Genomic DNA, 12961 nt, shown 5'->3' with positions numbered 1-12961 from the left:
ATCAAGCCCTAGAGTGAGTTCTATCATTCTCAACATTCATTTACATTCAGATTCTAGCCTAACAAAATTATCATCATCGGGTATCCTCAAAACATTTTATCTAATTGTCCTACCATTTACTGATGACATGGCATAATACTATGCTAATGCTATCATGCATATGACCTACCAAGAACAATACCTCCCCCAAACTTAAGGGAAGCATTGTCCTCAATGCTTTAAAGAGAACTAAACTAACTATAAACTATATGTTATGCAATGAAATGCAACTAAATGAAAATAGATGCAAGAGAGGTACCTCAATGTTTACGTGATGGTGGTGCTTTGGAGGTGCTAGCAGCTCCTCGTCGGGTGAGCTTCCGGATAGGTGCTGGGCTAGACTCGGAAGAATTGGAGTAATAGTGTGCAATGCGTCCAGTCATGGTCTTGGTGCGGCGATCACTACGTTGTGCAGGAGAAGGATTGGGTGCTGGGACGGGGCTGGGTGTTTCTTCGACAGGGACAGTGGACGGATATTCAGGAGTCTTGGACCGGTATGTATCAGGAGTAGGGTCATCAGCAGGAGGATCAGGTGCATCGTGCTCAGGCTCTGGAGATGCCTCGGCATTGAATGCCGGCAGAATTTCGTCTGGGACTCCAGGAAAATTTCGTTGTCCGTGGGGAATGATTTCTTGAAAGAATGATTCCACCACAGCATCTCTATGCTTCACATATCCAAAGAAGTCACGGATGTCACCGTGTAAAGCATGCATTTGAGCTTGAGTCTGCGTCACAGCTTCCTCGAGAGCAAGTAACCTTGCCTCAGCATTCGATTCTGTAGCACCTGCAGATTGCTCATGAACAGGGTCGTTAGACTTGGGATTTTCAATTCCTAACAACAGTGGAAGTCTAGCCCTAGTGATGCCCGATAATCCAGGTAAAATTTCATTAAAAGCATTTTCCTCAACCTTTTCCTTACGACATAAAGCGGTAATTAAATTAGGAAACACCAAAGCACTTGCCTTTTTACCCAAACAGTCGTGAACTTGCTGAACAATGATATGACCCACATTGATCTAACGGGATACCATTATAGAATGCAAAAGCAATAAGCGTGAAAGTGATACCGTAGTGTTGTGGGAGGTGGGCATTAGTTTATGCTTGAGAAAGTGATTCCATAGCTTTGCGCGCGGCTGAAGACGTTCCCGGTTGACTGAGTATCTACTCGTCTGGCGACCATTCCACTCAGTGTTTTCGAAACAAAGGTCCTCCAAGATCACATCGTATGTGTTGCTATCTGCTTCCTCTTCGAACTTGGCATGGTTATCCACAACATCCTGCAAATGAAAATAACGATTAATAGCAGTGGATGTAAAACGGATTTGCTTACCTCGAACGAAGATGGAGTGTTGATTGGGCTTGGAAATGTTCGCATAGAACTCCTTAACTAATGAGGCGTTCACCGAACCAGGATGACGGGCAAACTTCTGCCATTTGAGCGGCACCACGATGTCCATAACATCGGGTCCAAAACCACCATCGGTTTCCTCGGTAAAAATAAATCCTAACTCAAAAAAGAGTTTTCGGTTCTTAAAGTTTTGGAACCGAGCCTTAGGCTCATCGTTCTCAAACTGTTGCCAAGCGGTCGTGTCGGTTGGAGCTGGTCTTGAGCGCACCATTTTCAGTGTTTTTGAAGTAAGAAAAATGAAAAAGGAAGAAGCTTTTGAAAGCTTTAAAAACTTGGATGTATTTCGGCTATGGAGAAATAACAAAGAAAGAAGATGAATGAAATAAAGAGAAAAGGTAAAAGTTAAAATGAAAGAGAAAAATTAATAATGAAAGATAAAAGAAAAAGTTAAAAATTTGGGAGGGAAAAGGGGTGATAGGACGGTTAAGAGAGAAATTAGTGGGCGGGGGTTGTGCGTATATGGGGAAGGAAAAACTGCCAAAAAGCAATGATGATGATGGGACAAAAACTGTGGAAAGAGAAAAGTAAATGTCAGAAATTAAATTAAATAAAAAGAAACAAATCACAAGAATATCTCTCCAATTAATGCTTTGTCCTTTCCTCCCTTTGGTAACCGCTCCTTGTACGGTTTGCAGCAGTGTGGTCCCTACAAATCAGATCAAAAATTAATTACAAAATAAAATAAAATAAAACTAAAGAAAAAACTTGAATGTTAAATTTTATTTATGCACAGACACAAATTCAATGCCGAGGCATCGAATTTTGGTTCTCCTCTGGGCACGCTTCAGTATCGTGCAGCCGTAACACGTCCTTGTTGTGCGGTGGTAGAATTCCATTGTAGGCTTTCAGACGCTGGCCATTGACCTTGAAGATCTTCCCATTGTCTATTCTCTTGATGTCAACAGCTCCATGGGGATAGACATAATGCACCTCAAATGGCCCTGACCATCAAGATTTTAGCTTCCCAGGAAAGAGTTTAAGTCTGGAGTTGTAAAGCAAGACTTGTTGCCCCACATGAAAATGCCGTGGCATCAGTTTTTGGTCATGCCACTTCTTGGTTTTCTCTTTGTATATCCGAGCATTCTCATATGCTTGTGCTTTAAACTCTTCCATTTCATTAAGTTCTAATAATCTCTGCTCCCCAGCTAGTTGAGCATCGAAATTCAATCGCTTGATAGCCCAATAAGCTTTTTGTTCAAGCTCAATCGGGAGATGACAAGCTTTACCATACACTAACTTGAAGGGTGACATCCCCAAAGGAGTTTTGAATGATGTTCTGTACGCCCAAAGTTCTTCATCCAACTTTGGCGACCAATCCTTTCGCTTTGGGTTCACCACTTTCTCTAAAATCTGCTTGATCTTTCGATTAGATATCTCAGCCTGGCCATTTGTCTGCGGATAATATGCCGTGGCAATCTTGTGTCGAACTCCATATCTCATCAATGCCTTGGCAATCAACTTGTTATCAAAATGGGTTCCTTCATCACTGATGATAGCACGAGGTACTCCAAACCGAGTGAAAATATACTTGTGCAAAAACTTGAGTACGGTCTTGGAGTCATTCTTTGAAGTTGTTATTGCTTCCACCCACTTTGACACATAATCCACAGCAAGCAATATATATAATTTTCCTTCAGAAGATGGGAATGGTCCCATGAAGTCGATGCCCCACACATCAAACAGCTCTATCTCCAAAATATTTTGCAGCGGCATCTCATGTCGTCTGGAAATGTTTCCAGTCTGTTGGCATCGATCACATCCTTTGTAAAATGCTTGGGCATCTCTAAACAAAGTTGGCCAGTAAAAGCCTGATTGCAGGACCTTAGCAGCAGTCCTTGTTCCACCAAAATGGCCTTCACTTGGGGCCGAATGACAATGGTACAAAATATTACTTTGCTCCTCTTCAGGTACACATCGTCTAATGAGCTGATCGGCACAATGTTTGAACAGATATGGCTCATCCCAAAAATAGTGCCTTGCATCGTGCTTGAACTTCTTTTTAGCCTGACTATTCAAATCAAAAGGCACAATTCCACTAACAAGAAAATTAACAAGGTCAGCGTACCACGGGATTGTCGCGGTATATAAAATTTTCTCATCAGGAAATTCCTCTTGGATATCTACAGTGTCATGGCATTCAGAATTGTTCTCTAGCCTAGATAAGTGATCAGCAACTTGATTTTCAGTTCTTTTTTTATCTACCACCTCTAAGTCAAATTCTTACAAAAGTAAGATCCACCTAATAAGTATAGGCTTGGCATCCTTTTTGTTCACTAAGTATTTTATAGCCGAATGATCAATGTGAACAATAACTTTGGTGCCTATTAGGTAAGGTCTAAATTTATCAAAAGCAAATACCACGGCAAGTAATTCTTTCTCAGTGGTGGTGTAGTTCAATTGTGCTTCATTTAAAGTGCGGCTAGAGTAATAAATAACATGAAAATTTACCTCGGCGTTGCCCCAAAACAGCTCCTACGCATAGTCGCTTGCATCACACATCAGCTCAAATGGTGATGTCCAGTCGGGAGGGACTACAATGGGTGCCGAGATCAGTTGTCGTTTCAGCTCAGTAAATGCGCCGAGGCATAATTCGTCAAACACAAAGGGTTGGTTTTGTTGAAGCAATGTGCACAAGGGCTTAGAAATCTTGGAGAAGTCTTTGATAAATCTTCTATAAAATCCAGCATGTCCAAGAAAACTTCTTATTCCCTTGACCGAAGTTGGTGGTGGCAATTTTTCAATCACTTCAATTTTCGCCTTGGCTACCTCAATACCCTTGTTTGAAATTTTGTGGCCTAATATAATCCCTTCAGTCACCATGAAGTGACATTTTTCCCAGTTTAAGACCAACTCAGCCTCCTCGCATCTCTTGAGAACTTTTGCTAAATTGCCGAGGCATCGTTCAAAATCATCCCCACAAACAGAAAAATCGTCCATGAAGATCTCCAGAAAATCCTCAACCATATCTGAAAATATAGCTTGCATACAGCGCTGAAACGTTGCCGGGGCATTACAGAGTCCAAAAGGCATCCTCCTATAGGCAAAAGTGCCATAGGGACAAGTAAATGTAGTCTTCTCCTGGTCCTCTGGTGCGATGGCAATTTAATTATACCCTGAGTACCCATCCAGAAAGCAATAGAATGCTTTGTCGGCCAATCGATCCAACATTTGGTCGATGAAAGGTAGAGGAAAGTGGTCCTTCTTCGTAGCTTTGTTGAGTTTTCTATAGTCCATATATATCCTCCATCCGGTAACAGTGCGAGTGGGTAATAGCTCATTATCCTCATTCGTAACCACCGTCGTGCCTCCTTTCTTCGGAACGTATTGGACAGGGCTCACCCATGAGCTATTGGAGATAGGGTATATCACTCCAGCATCAAGCCATTTCAGAATTTCTTTCATCACCACTTGCTTTATAACAGGGTTGAGTCTTCTTTGTGGTTCAATTGAATTGTCGTGGCAATCTTCTAGCAGAATCTTGTGCATGCAGATCGTGGGACTAATGCCTTTCAAATCGGCCATAGTCCAACCAATTGCTTTCTTATGCTGCATCAAAACACTTAACAAACTTTGCTCTTGGTTAGCAGTAAGGTTAGCGGAAATAATCACCGGTAAAGTCTCATCGCTACCTAAGTAAACATATTTAAGATGCCCTGGCAAAGTCTTAAGTTCTAGATTGGGTGCATGCAATAATGAAGGCTTAGGAGAAATGAATTCATCAAAATTCAGAGGTTCAAAATTCATACCTGATCTAACTTGTACTAAGCTAGATTGCTCCTCCAAAATTGGAAAGTCGTCGGACTCCACTAAGCTTTCATCATCCACCCAATATTCATTTTCTGCTAGCTGAATGAAGTTGTTCTGGCAAAGATATTCAGTCTCTTCTTCAATCACTGAGTTCAATTCAGAAATGCCTTGGCATTCTTCAGTGTCATCAACATATTTGAGCGTTCTAAAAATATTGACAGTCACACATTGATCAGCCACTCTCATGGTGAGTTCACCTTTTTCACAGTCTATCAAGATACGTCTAGTGGCTAGGAAAGGTCTTCCCAGAATGATTGGTGCCTTGGCATCAACTTCGCAGTCCAGAATTAAGAAGTCGACTGGAAACACAAACTTGTCCACCCTTACTATGACATCCTCGACTCTCCTTTCCGGTTTAACATGGGATTTGTTGGCAAGTTGTAAAATAACTGAGGTGGGTCTTGCATCTCCTATGCCAAGCTTCAAGAATATCGATTTTGGCATTAAGTTGACACTTGAACCAAGATCACATAAAGCCTTTCCAACGAAATTAGCTCCAATTGAACAAGGAATAATGAAGCTGCCTGGATCATTTCTCTTTGGCGACAACTTACTCAATGAAGAACAAAATTCTGTTGCCATGACAACAGTCTCTATTTTCCTCTTCTTGGTACAGATGTCCTTCAGAAATTTGGCATACATCTGCATCTGTTCAACAGCTTCCAAGAGAGGTATATTGATATGGAGCTGATCAAGAATGTCTACGAACTTCTTGAACTGAACTTCATCATTGTGTTTCTTCAATCTTTGCGGGAAGGGTGGGGGAGGTCTAGCTTCCTTAGCTGTAGGCATAGAATTTTCTTTTGCCTTGGCATCAGAATCTAGTACCTTGGCAGAATCCTCCTCCTTGTCCTTCTCAGAAACTCTATCATCTTGTAATTCAGCTTCAGTAGTGGGATTAGAATCATCATGTTGTGGCCCACTATCCTTGACTTATCGATTGATTTGTGTTCCACTCCTAAGAGTTAACACATTGCAGTGCTCTTTTCCAGGCCCTTTAGTGACTTCAGTATCACTTGGAAAACGTCCTTGCTGACGCTCTTGCAATGCCATAGCAATCTGACCAACTTGACCTTCCAAAGCTCTCAGAGACGAGCTATGGCTTTTAAGTAAGGCGCCTTGACTATGAAGTAAAGCTCCTTGATTCTTAATTGAAGTAGAATGGTCTTGCAGCATTGTCTTCGTAGTAGATATGAATTCTTGAATTGTAGCTTCTAATGAACTTATGCTTGCTGAAGATGAAGCTCCTTTGTTAGTATTATGCCATGGCATAGCATTTTGGTAACTTTGAGGCTCATTGTGATTCTGTTGCCTAGTAGGTTGATTAACATTGTGGGCTCCTTGATTTCCCCATGAAAAATTAGGATGCTGACGCCATCCAGCATTATAAGTGTTTGAGTAAGGATTGTTGCTGCCTCGATTGTAATTGCCTACAAAGTTGATGGACTCATGGTTGGTTGGGCATTCGCTCTCGTGATGATTGCCTTGGCATAACAGACATGCCAGACTAGTTGTTTTCACTTCCTTCACATCAGTGGAACATTGTAAGTTCTTCAACATATTAGTAATAGCGGAGTGTTGAGCGGACGCTGAATCTTTGGCTTCTAACTCGAATGCTCCAGGTGCTCTCCTCCCACTCCCAAGTCTTGAGGAAGGAAATTGATAATCATTGTTAACAATTCTGTCCAAGATAGCAAACGCCTCCGTAGGTGATTTATCCAGCAATGTCCCATTTTCTGAGGCATCCAGTAACATCCTCGTGGGTGCATTGACTCCATTATAAAACCTGACTACTTGAGTCCAATCATGAAAACCATGATTTGAACACTTTCGAAGTAAACTCTTGTAACGATCCCAACACTCATACATGGATTCGTCGTCGCCCTGGCGAAAAGATGATATTTCATTCCTTAGCTGCGTATTCATATTCGGTGGGTTGTACCTCAATAAGAAGCTCTTGCAAAGATCGGCCCATGATTCCATCGAACCGGCTGGTACACCACTCAACCAAGCCCTTGCTCGGTCACGCAATGAATACGGAAAAAGCTTTAATTTCAAAAAATCCTCATGCACTCCTTCTTGGCGGAAAGAATCACAAACTTCCAGAAAATTGCGAATGTACTGCCTGGCATCTTCAGTTGGCATACCCCCAAACTGCCCAATGGAATTCAACACGTTGAACATGACTGGTTTCAGCTCGAAATGTGCAGCTTGAATTTCGGGTGCCACAATCCCAGGATTCAGATCATTCAGCATCGGATTTAAATGATCTCGAATAACACGAGGCCTGATAGTAGGTTCAACATTGTTTAATGCCTCGGCATTCTGATTTCCGTCATCTTGACCAATGCCTTGGTTTCCAATCTGATACATATTTCTTTGAGCATGTCTTCTTCTTCTAATGAGTCTTTCAATCTCAGGTTCTATTGGTTCCAAAGGCTCTTCAGAATTTCTTCTAGGCATACACTAAATAAACCTGAAAAATAAAACAAAAATATCAAGTAAACTATACAAAAAATAAAAATGCAAAACAAAATAAAATGCTCTGGCAAAATTAAATAACTACAAGCTGCCAATCCCCGGCAACGGCGCCAAAAACTTGTTGCGTGTTGTGAGTACTATAAAATATACGCAAATAATGTGCAAGTATACACAATCGCTCAAGTAATATAATGATGAGTGAGTATCGTCTCCACAGGGATTGGGTGAAATCACAAAAGTCTAACCAAAGCAATGCAATATTCTACCTAAGTATAGTTAGTCTTGATATATACAAATGTCACGGCAATGGATATGTGTATACTGGTGGATGCGGATTGATGGTGTGATGGTGTAGCAAATGGAAATGCAGTGGCAATGATGGATGTTTAATATTGAGTATGGTAAAATGTCAAGGCAATGAGAAATGGTAAAAACAGTAAATAAAAGATAAATAAAATAAGAAAATAATCCTCACGTGACAAGCTTCCAATGAAATGAATGGTAAGGATTGGTCTAAGGTTGCTAAACTTATTTCTCAAGTATATTTAAGCTATCTTGTCTTTACTTACTCGACAGGGCTTTCCTAAGGTGTTCAAAAGAACCTAACAGAATAGGATGCCAAGGCATCTGCTCTCACTCAACGATGTTGGACAGCCTACCCTATTGATAAAAGACACCCTTTTTAGTCGTTGAAATCCTATCCTAGTCTCTTCCGAGATCTAAGGGATTAAGTTATAATATTCCTAGGCCGGTTCAAAGCCCCTTGAAAATACCATAACCCATTGCTTATGAGGATCTTATCTTGCGTTTCTTCCGAATACTTACAAGTATTTTTAGTTTAGGATTCTTCCGAATACCTAACCTTCATCTAAGAGATGGACATTTCCATGCCTCTTACAAGCCTAGATGGTGAAGCATTCATAAGCAAAGCAAATAAAGAACCAAAATAAACTTAAATATACTATTGAAAATAAAGTTCAAACATCCATTCAACCAACCACCACCAAATAAGTTAGTTCATGGTGGGGTTCGAAATATCCAAACAAAAAAGTCATGAAAATTCGTTCCAACAACCCACAAAATAATATAAAAATAGCAGCAAAAAGGGAAATGAGAAGAAGCCTTCGACACGCCACCGGAGGTCTCCTCTCGGCCACCACAAACCACCTAGCTCGCTAGCTCCTTTCAGCGCCTAGCATGCCACTCCTTGGAGCTTTATCAATGGAGGAATATTCCAAGGAAAAATAAAGGAAAAGAGAAAATAAAAATCTAAATTTTTCTACTCTATACGTGTGCTCCTCCTTTCTTTTTTCTCCCCCATGAGGTGTCATATATAATAAATAAAATATCTAGGGGTAATGATGAGTTTGTTGGGTGCGAAATACCCCTCATACCCCTAGAATCATATTTTGTGCATGAACCTTATCCTCCAAGTGGCAGTGGTCCATTGGTAGCTCTGGCAGGCGGTTACAGCAGTCCTCCACGTGCAGGGACAGTTGTCCAGTGCCAGCTGTCCTCATGCAGAAATATCTTTTTGTCTTTTTCTGCGCCAGAAATGCCAAGGCATTTCAATCTGCTTTAGCAACGTGTGATGCCGCGGCATTACTTCCCAAAGAATCCTTTTCCTTGCTATTCCCTGCACACCATAGACAAACTTCACATTTCCCTCAAACAGCATCATTAAGAAATAAAATAACACAACCACCACAAATGCAACTATATGCAACTACATGATCCTAAAATGACTAAAATGAGCTTTTAAACAAACAATAACTTAAGTGAAAAAGGCTTTAAAAGTAGCCTTTTTAGGAAGTTAACACAGGTCCATTGGTAGCTCTGGCAGGCGGTTACAGCAGTCCTCCACGTGTAGGGACAGCTCCAGTGCCAGCTGTCCTCATGCAGAAATATCTTTTTGTCTTTTTCTGCGCCAGAAATGCCAAGGCATTTCAATCTGCTTTAGCAACGTGTGATGCCGCGACATTACTTCCCAAAGAATCCTTTTCCTTGCTATTCCCTGCACACCATAGACAAACTGCACCTTTCCTTCAAACAGCATCATTAAGAAATAAAATAGCACAACCACCACAAATGCAACTATATGCAACTACATGATCCTAAAATGACTAAAATGAGCTTTTAAACAAACAATAACTTAAGTGAAAAAGGCTTTAAAAGTAGCCTTTTTAGGAAGTTAACAAGGGGCATTCAATTGAAAACTATCTCGCATTCAAGAGGCTTGTACAATGAATGCGGAATAAGAATTGGATCCATTTCAACTCCAGAGCACCGAACGTCGTCCAGAATCCCTTGCCTAATCATCCGGAGGCTGTAATCAATGTAATCACCACTGAGAACGGCAGGAGAATCAAAACCAGTATTTCAGAAGATAAGGCTCCTTTGGCTTGGGTCTGGAGCCAGATGGTAAAGGCGGGGCTTCTTGTACCCTGGTCACGTGTAACAAGGATTGAAGATGGTAACCATTGTTGTTACCACAACGAGGAAGGGCATGGAGTCCAAGAGTGCCCCGAATTCAGATCATTAGTCCATCTCATGATGAACCAGAAAGAACTGGAATTTTACGAAGAGATTCAGGATTCCCCGAAAGCAGACATTTGCACTACCAGAGAATCTTCAGACAGAAGACTCGGTAGGGGTAGTCCTTTGATAATTAGCCCTAAGTTAATGATGACAGCAACACCAGCCAAGGTGGTAATCACATCACCTCGGCCTCTTCAATACAAGGACAATCGAAAGTGTCATGGAAGTACGAATGCCAGGTGAGTGCTTCTAAAGGATGTGATAGCAAAGTGGGGAAAAGACTACTTGAGCCTTTCAAAGAAGATGTGTTGGCTATAAACGAACCTATAAAGGAAGAAGAATCTAAAGAATTCCTCAAATTCCTGAAGCATAGCGAGTATAGTATTGTAGAACAGCTCCACAACTTGTCAACGTGCACCTCAATGTTGGCACTTTTGTTAAACTCATAGGCACATTGGGAGGCACTGTTGAAAGTCCTCAATCAAATTTTCATGCCACAAAACATACCAGTCAGCAAGATGGATCGACTGGTAAACAATATTCAAGATGATAATCTCATCTCATTTTCGGATGATGAGATTTCATCTGGAGGAAGAGGCCAAACGAAGGCATTACATATTACTACGTATTGTAAGGAGCACGCTTTACCAAGTGTCTTAATCGATAATGGCTCTGCCCTGAACGTGATGCCTTTGGTTACACTGAAAAGGCTGCCAATAGATACCTCACATATGAGAGCTTGCCAGAATGTGGTCCGAACATTTTATGGGACCAAAAGAGAGGTTATTGGCAAGATCGAGGTGTCGTTGACCATCGGACCTGCCACCTATGATGTCAAGTTCCTAGTGATAGACATCATGCCTTCTTACAACTGTCTTTTGGGGAGGCCATGGATTCATCAAGTAGGTGCAGTACCATCTACGTTGCACCAAAAATTAAATTTGTTACTGACAAGGCCTTAGTAATTATCAATGCTGAGGAAGATATCGTGGAAAGTGTGACCACGGAAGCCACATACATTGAAGTAGACGAGGAAGCGGTAGAATGTTCATTCCGCTACTTGGAATTTGTGAATGCCACATTCGTGGCAGAGGAAAGAAGGTTCCAAGACCCCTACTCTTCAAATACACAAAGATGGAGATCAAACAAACCCTGGGTCGAGGTGCTAAAACCGGAAAGGGGTTTGGGAAATATTTGCAAGGAATGATTAATCATATCCTTCCTGTTTCAAAACTCGATCAATTTGGGCTCGGTTTTCAGCCCAGTTATCAAGAAAAGAGGAAGGAAGTCCAAAATAACCGGGACAGAATGATAGCCAGGTTTACTGGAAGTGAGCTTCAATGGAAGCCTATAACATTCCCACCTCTTTACCATACATTCAAGTCAGGAGGATATGTGTTCGAGACCACCTTATCTGATCTAGAAGCGGCTCTGGAAGATTTGAACATTAATATCGTGGCCACAGATGATGTTGACAACGAAGATAGATCTGGGATAGGCCCTCTGCCACCTGGGTTCGTGCCTAGCAGCTGGTCGGTGGAAGAATTACCTGTGGTTTACAAGAATCTTTCAGAGTAATATTCAAACTATCCCTATTTGCCTATACCCGGTACAATAGGTGATTTTTGTAAGGGTAAATAAACATTTTGTTTAAGTTCAATAAAAGATGCATTTTTTCCCTTTCCATGGCAAACAAGTTTTTTTATTTTCTTTTTGAATTCATTTTCTATTTTCTTCATTCCAGTACTCTATTATATTATCTTTCAAATTTAATTATTTGACTACTTCGTGTGGGATATTTCCTCTCACACACACATATCTTCTTTATTCCTTCAAGACCTCATATAACGATAATGCAGACACTGATGACCATGATCCAGAGATGGATTTTGAATCGACCATTTGTCTCAGGGAATTTGACAAATGCGACAATGAAGGGGAGTGAAACTTGCCTACCAAATTGTTGAGAATGGTAGAAAGAGAAGAGAAGTAAATACTACCACATGAGGAGGCGATCGAAATCTTGAATCTAGGCACTGAAGATAATAGAAAGGATATTAAAATCGGCACAACTCTTTCGGTTGAAGCAAGATAAAACATGATAGTCTTACTTCAGGAGTACAGAGATATGTTCGCCTGGTCGTATCAAGACATGTCGGGACTAGACACAGATATTGTAGTTCACAAACTACTGATCAAGCCAGAATGCAAACCCGTGCAGCAAACGTTAAGGAGAATGCGACCAGAAATGCTTCTTAAGATCAAAGAAGAGGTCAAGAAGCAATTTGATGCCGGTTTTCTTCAAGTGGTGAAGTATCCGGAATGGGTGGCCAACATAGTGTCAGTTCCAAAGAAAGACGGGAAGGTTTGCATGTGCGTCGATTACCGGGACCTTACAAGGTGAGCCCTAAAGACAACTTTTCTCTGCCTCACATTGACACGTTGGTAGACAATACAGCCGAAAACGCTTTCTTTTCATCCATTGATGGATTTTTGGGATATAACCAGATCAAGATGCATCCTGAAGACATGGAGAAGACCACGTTCGTCACAATGTGAGGAACTTTCTGCTACAAGGTGATGCCCTTCAGACTGAAGAATGATGGGGCAACATATCAGAGAGCTATAGTGACCCTGTTCTACGACATAATGCACAAAGAAATTAAGGTTTATGTCGACGACATGATT

Source organism: Hibiscus syriacus, unplaced genomic scaffold, assembly GCF_006381635.1.
Source record: "Hibiscus syriacus cultivar Baekdansim isolate YM2019G1 unplaced genomic scaffold, ASM638163v2 tig00110053_pilon, whole genome shotgun sequence".
NCBI lineage: Eukaryota > Viridiplantae > Streptophyta > Magnoliopsida > Malvales > Malvaceae > Hibiscus > Hibiscus syriacus.
The sequence above is the reverse complement of the archived record's forward strand: the minus strand, read 5'-3'. Positions refer to the sequence as shown.